Source organism: Pelecanus crispus, chromosome 2 (genome assembly GCF_030463565.1).
Source record: "Pelecanus crispus isolate bPelCri1 chromosome 2, bPelCri1.pri, whole genome shotgun sequence".
NCBI lineage: Eukaryota > Metazoa > Chordata > Aves > Pelecaniformes > Pelecanidae > Pelecanus > Pelecanus crispus.
The window spans coordinates 141,545,109-141,552,966 of NC_134644.1; positions in this window are offsets into that span (position 1 = coordinate 141,545,109).

The following is a 7,858-nucleotide window of genomic DNA, read 5'->3' on the forward strand; positions in this document are numbered from 1 at the left end:
CATCTCTAACAAACTGTTTCCTCTACAAGCCAGAAAATTACCTTAACTGTTCTCCTTCTGGTCCACTTCCTTTTGTAGTTAGTACTTGGAAGAGCACAGAACTGATTTTAAGCACTGTAAAGAAAAATTTGAACCACATTATTCATATAAATTATTTTGTCTCTTGATTTATGTAATATGTGTGCCTGAAGTGGATGATTTGTTTCATTGAGATCACTATAAGAAAAAAACCCAAACAATGTTAAAATTAAACATTAATAATTCATACATTTTTAGACATTTGTTTCAGTTAAATAAAATAGAAATGTAGCCACATAAAAATCCATACAGTTTTAAGCTGATTAGATCAATAAAGTATGATCTCATGAAGGATTTCATTATTATTCTTCCTTTCTATGCTAACTGACTTCAGAAAAGCAGTTTCTGTGTCTATTTTGTGCTGAATACTGAAAAACTGTTAAGTGGATTTATTATAAGATCATTCAAAACATTCTATTAGTTCAAATTAACTTATTTGTTAATATTTAGTATTATAGATAATTATAAAAATTTAAAAAAAAAACAAAACAACCTAAAAATTCTCTCCAGATGGTTTAACTTGGATAAAATATCAGCATCAGCCTTCATAGTGGAATGAAATGTTTCAACTCCTTTTTCAAAATCTGCTGATTTCATTAAAAAGTGTTTCTAGAACCTACAGCTGCAGAGGTGAATCTGGAGAAACTGATGTCACAATATCCATCTCAGTCTATAAAGACCTTGAAAAAGTAGTTGTGAGGAAACCAATATTTAAAGAAAGTGTTATATATGTGCTAACTTTTTCAATGATGATGAAATATGACAAGTGTCTTTTAATGGGGGTTGGCTTAAAAGCAAGACAAAGGAAACAAGTCTGAAATCATAAAAAGAAAAGGGAACTTAAAAACCCCCACATGTAATTACAGTCTGAACATCACCATCTATTGCCAGTGGCATCTTATTTTGCAGGATCATTCAACAGCCTCTAAAATGTTGCACTAGGAAGAATTTCATCTTTAGGCACAGCTTGGGAGAACTTCAATATAAATCTAACAAGACACACCTATCTATGTCATCTTAATAAAGCTTGTATCAGTGCCTCTAAATAATCTATATACAACCAGAATGAAAGATTAAAGTATGTGTTCATTAAATTTAACTTCATTATGAAGTTTGCAAAATCTGGAGCAAGACTAGCTACAGAGAAGGAACTAGTATATAGTTAAATTCCATATATTCACATTGTCTTCTGATCAAAGCAAAATATAATCAGACAATTTGAATATGTAGTACCATATCCACACAATGATGTAGATTTTTACAACTGAAAAATAGAAACTGTGCTTATTGAAAATTATCTTACAATGGTATTCCATATATTTTTGTTCTGATACTAAAAAACCCTACAAATTCACTATGAGTAAGTGCCATTTTCTTCCAACTGTATCAAGAGTGAGGAAGGTGAAGGAAGAACTGGCAAAGCTACATCCTGGTTTTAAAAAAATGCCATCTGATTTGAATTAAAACTGTCCTAGAACTGTAACCACTGTAGAATTGAAGTCACAACCAATTTTCACATAGTTAATAAAAGCTGCTCACAAATTGAAGTTGGGGATAAAAAAAAAAATAATTATTTTTGATGCAGCTTTAGTTGGAAGGCAGATTTATTTATTAATGGTATCTCTTGTAGCTTTCTTTCCCTCTCATGAGGTGTGGAGGGTGCAATTTCAGTGACTTTGCTGTAATTCTTCTATAACTCTTCCACAGATGCTTTAATGTCAATCAATCCTGTCTCTCTGTAGTAGCTGACTGTCCCCCTAGCACTGCAATTCTATTCATTGAATTCATATTGAATTCTATTGCTGTATTAAAAGGACAGTTGGCTAGCATGGGAAAGGCAGTGTTGATTGACTAGGCTTCTGTGCAAGAATTACAGTAGAATTAGAGTACAGATGCAGAAATTGCAGCCTGCTGCTCCATGGAGGAGTTTGAATGGAAATGGTGCTGGGAGAAAGGAATTACACCTATCAGAGACATTGCTAATAGTAGGAAAGTCTCCCTTAAATTAATAATCATTAAAAACAATTTGGGAAAAAATTGTGAAACCTAAACTTCATTTTGAAGTACAGTGGTTTTGAAAAAGAATACAAAATCATTAAAAGATACATTCTTTTTTAAACTACTGTTTGAAAAACTGTTTTTCTAGGGATTGTAGTAATGTTATACTGTTCTGACAGCAGTACTACTCTATAGCTTTGCTCACCTAAATATCAGGGATATATTAAAAGCTAAATAGCAGGTTTAGTGAGGAGAAACAGTTAAACTGTATTCATTAAAACATAGTTTAGCATTTCCATCCTGATTCTTCATTGCAATGACAATTTAAAAAAACACACATATGTAATTTCCTTAAACTGGTATTGCTGAATTTAAGTACAGAATAATTAGATATTTTAGACCAAACACAGATATTATTCACATCCACAGACCAAAATCACTTACTTCAAAACCAGACAAATCTTGATTTTTTTTTTTTTTTTTCCTAATGGCTTTTGGTAGTGATTTAGCAGAATTTTAATGCTTCTGAGTTAATAAATTTGTGTTATCATAGTTATATTTTAAGATATTAGGATCATTACTGCATATGGGGGCATAGTATAATAATTCAAAAACCTCACTGGCTATCATCTTGCTTTAATTTGCTGTGTGATGAAATTCACAAAGATATTGCCTATGCTATGAGAAATACATTTAGTAAAAGATTTATCTTATCCATCTATATCAGTATCTTCAAACTATTTTTGCAGTGTCATAACTTTCAGCTGCTTGCATTTCATTTTGTGATACACTAGTGATCATATATGATATTATATAAAACATATATTAACTCAGTAGATTCTTTTACCCAAAACTTCCAAACTAGAACACTTGTTTCCACAACTTGTAGCTTATTATTATTGTTACTGTTTTTGCCTCTTTGATCCCAATTCTATTATTGTAACTATTTAATTTTTGTTCTCTTTGTCAGTTTTAGACAGTTTTACTCCCTGAAATAAATAAGATGTACTATGCATTCAGATCAATATGTGATAAAATTTAGCAGGATTTATTTTTGATACAAAGTACCTGCCCAGAACAGACTATATATACAGTTTTTACAAGAGGAGTAGTACAGTCTTTGATTAACTGTTCCCCAAACCGGTAGTACTAGTAGCAGTTCTGTAGTATCTTGTCTTACACTTTTTTAGTATGGATATGGATAACGTTACTCAAATGAGCCTTTGGAATATCTAGAAACATTTGATATCCCTTGTCATAGTTATTCTATGCACAGTTATGTGACTGCCACATAGTTATGACTGGATAGACTCATGTTCTGCTTCTGGCAAGGAACAAAAATCTCAAGATCCTGAAATGCGTATGTTTTTGACATGAAGACATGAAGACAAAGAGGATCCAGCGCTTGTTTGTTCTGGTGCTTATTTGCCCTCACTGCTAAATTATTAACTCCTCCACTCTGGAAATTTCATTGGCATTATTCGTCCTATACATATCACTTGTGTCTGGTTGTTTGAACAAGATAGATCACCAGGTGACACTATGTAACACACTATTTGCCTTGTCTGCACTTAGCGTTATGCTTCACTCTGCAGACCTTCAGGACTTCAGAGCTGACAGAGATGGTGCCAATACAAATGGTGAGCTAAATAGTTTCCATGCTTACATTTCAGGTACACTTCAGGCACATGAGAAGGCTCACATCAGCTCTTTGATGAGGTAGTAGATCTGCAGCATATGGCTGCAGACTGGAAGAACCACAGATGTTGTGGCTTTCCAAATGATGGCAGTTCTGCTTATGCTTCCTCCTCTTTCTTTTCTCCTCCACATTGCCTTACCCCAACAGACCTCAGCTTCGTGCCTCTTCACTGCTACCTCTGTTGTTCTGATACAGCTGTGGACTTGAAATGGGATACTACACCACCTAATGGGAAGGGCCCAACCATAGAAAGAAGGTTATATTTTTAACCCAATGGGTTTTTCTAACAAGTTTATCACATGACCACAGAAGGACCTGGACTGACAGAGTGCAGGGTGTAGTGCAGGGGCCGGATCAGCCAGCTAAAGGCAACTTAAACTAACATATCTTTTAAAAAATTGTTTTTGCTTTCTAGCAACCTATTGCCAGCATGTTGGACTGAGATAGAAAGAAGTTGTCATGGTCTTCTTGGGAAACACGAGGTCCCGGAACCACAGGAGGGAAGTAGGAAACAGAGTATTTCCTGGGAAGTGACACTTTTACCACAACTGGCTTCTACATTATCCAATAATTCTCCTAGTAGAATTGTCAACACATCACAAATCACATGCTACTATATATACTTTCTTGATGGAAGTCTAGTAATAAAGGTCTAGTATGTATCTCAAATAAAATTCTGGCAGAATTATATCTACTGTTTCTTATTTATTAAATTCATTACTTGTTCAGTTCTAGCTATTAGTATGTGGTTTCTTCAAACTGTTAGTGTCTTATAAAGTATCTGGAAGCTTCTTACATAAATATTAACTAACAGGGATATCAGCATGGCATCGAGAATTACTCTCTGCCACAAAAATTTCATGGAAGGGGAACAATTATTATCAATCCACTTAAGATTTCTCTAGAAGAGAACAAAGCCAGAGAAAAGCATTTATCTTTATCAAATTTTAAAACCAAACGTAGGAACTGCTCTGACAATGAAATTAAGTTTGTTCTATAAATATTGACTGGCATTACTGATAGTTTTGACTGGCATTACTGATAGTTTATTATTTGCTTCTTTATTGACTGAGTCCTGGATTGGGTTGTGCTTGTTTTGTTTTTCTTTTTTTCTTTTCTCCAAGACTGTTGTCAGACTACATTTACAGTTTTGTGGAAGAGTGGAGTACTCAGGCTGCTGAAGTTAATTTCCTTGGCCTGCTTTTCCAAGGTTAGGTATAAATTATATGCAGTCTTGCAGTAATAAAAACAAAGAAAAAGATAAAAAGAAAAATAAATAAAATCATAACATAGGTATTCAAAATCCTTTAATATTATTCAATAATTATTTTATTTTTATGGCATAGAGACTGACTCTGGTTCTTTTCAGAATTTCAAACAGAAGTAATTGTTGAACAGATTTCATCATCTCTGTCTTCTAATAAACCTATACCACTAGTAAGACAATAAGATCTTGTTCTTTGTTAGGGTTTTTGTTTTTCCACACACACACACCCCGAAGCTAGGCCTTAGTTTTGTTCATCCTGGCACCCAAGACTTTAGTGTATTTTCTTCAGTTTCTTGTATCAGTTCTGTGCTCTTAATAATTTCCTGGTTTTACTGTTTGCTTAGTATTTTCCCATTGTATTTCTAATTTCTACCTTAACTTTGATACAACTGAACTTTAATTAAATTTGTCCTGTTTCTTGAGAGAGGGCATTTTCTCATCTGTGGGCCTTGCCTGAACTGGATAGCAGTTCTTTTCTCTCAAAGATATCTCAAAGCACAGGTGTAAGAAATTCTTGCTTTTTCATTTGGTTTCTGGGGGAAAGTTATGTTAGTTATTGTTCTGTTACTTGAACTCTTTAACACATAAGGAAAGTCATTCAGAAATCTAATGAGAAAGCATATGACATGCTTTTGGTATGCATTCTCACCTTTATTGGAAGGATTTATTTGTATGCAAGTTACACTGCCTTTGCCAGTTGAGCAAAGGTAAAGCTGTGTAAGCTCTCTAGTGTGGGTGCAACTATAACATATCAAAATAACATGTACTTGCACAGGTTAGGCTTTATCTGTTCACAAGAAGTTTCACAGTGCAGCTTGCTTCCATTTTGACTATACAGGCACAGCGAAAAGGAAAAGTCATCAACTTGCTTTGCTTTAAACTGAGTCACATCTGAGATGTACAATATAATACTGCCCTTTATCAGAATTAAGTAGGAAGGTCTTTTATGTTGTCAGGTTTATGCACTGAATGCTGTATTTCTTCAATGCATAGAGTTGGATCTGTACCACGTTTTAGGATGTGTAGTCCAACATTAATGAAGTTCTGCAACAGACTACTAAAGCAAATAATTTATAGTATATTATGACATTTGATCATTTCTTTACTATCTGAAAATAAAAACAATCAGTGGGATAATACAAAAAAGTCATAACAGCATAATAATAGTGCGATGTTGCAATAGTTTCCACAAAAGAATGTGAATATGTTATACAAGCATATGGCAGAATTTGTGTGACTGTTTTAATAAGTAATGACCTTTTACATGCTTCACAGATACCTGCACAAAACCTGTGTGTGCGTTTCACTAGTCTAGACAAAGTTTTAATGGCTTGAGCTAACATGAGATGTAGATTGGGATATGGACAGGAGCTATCTGGTTTACACATGTTCTAAAGAAAAATAAAGCAAGCATAGCAGTTTGGAGGAAGTTATTAAGGCTGAAAATACAACTAACTCCTCTGAGATTTATTAGAAGTTCCTTACTTAGAATTCCAAGTTAGCTTAGTTTTGGAAATCTAACTGTTACTGGTTGATCATTTCACAGTGATGATCAGGAGTGCTTTCTTTTCTCCTACCTACTTAGAAAGTTGCAAACTTTTCTTCCAGATATGGATATTATAGTTATCCATAGCTTTATTAACTCTTAATTGGAATTCTGAGAGGTGTGTCTGTAAAAATGTTCTTATTGAGTCCATTCAGAGACTGAAGCTGGAGTTACATGTGTTGTTCTTGTGACATCTGTAACAGGTTAAAATGCTATGTGCTTATCCCACTTATCTCTCGTTTGTTGGTTTTCTTTCCCTCCCTTCAGAACTTACCACTTTGACAGCCCTCCTTCTAATCAAGTTCTGTCAAAATGAGGAAAACCTCATTATTATTAAATATGTAAGACTATTTGCATTGTCTAGACAGAATCTTTGTAGAGAGCCGTGATACATGGATGTTTGCCAGCCATGCAGAGGAGGTCAAATTAGGAAGCAGTGAACCTCCATATGAGACTTTGGAAAGATAACCTCCTTGCAGAGCTCCACTGCAGCCAGAGCAGTTTGCTTGACCAAGGTGATGTGGTCTATAGCAACCTTCAGTATTTTGGGTTCTGCACCGACTAAGTCTTCTTTTCCACATGCTGCTTAATATGTGTATTTTGACTTTAAAATATTAATTGAGCTACACCTTTCCTTACCTGAAATGTTTCCTTACTTTTTCACAAAGGAAATGGGAATAACTTTATCTGCGTTTTTTGTATTTTAAGAATCTAGAAGTAAATGTGTTCTGCAGCACTTTATGATGATTTATTTGTTAATACACCATCAGAAAGCATCCTCTGATATGCAGCTTGAACTTTTCCATTCTTAGTTTAATCCTATTACTGCTGTTTAAATCCCTGTTTGTCACCCTGAGTGATTCTTCTCCTGCCTTGGATTTATGCTCCCAAGATACTCAGACTGTTACCAATTCTTGCCAATTCAGGAAAGAGTAAGCTATGGTACGTTATACATATTTTGTAATTTTAATTCTATATTCTTCTATCTGCCCTACAGTTTTGTGATCGTTTGTGTTTTTCAAAACATCTTTAGTTTGTGGGTAGGGGTTTGATAGTAGAAAGCTGCCAAACAGCATGCATTTCAGCTCTGCTTCTTGAGCCAATGAAATAGCTGGTTTTATACCCGGTGCAAAGGGAAGAGCTATTAGGTTATCTTATAATGTGTATCTTTTCTTTAAAAACAACCAAAACTAATGGTGCCTTTGTTATTTGTGTCTGTAATGTTAATTAAGTTCTATTACAAGTACTTGTCCAATTCACTGTTTGCTGT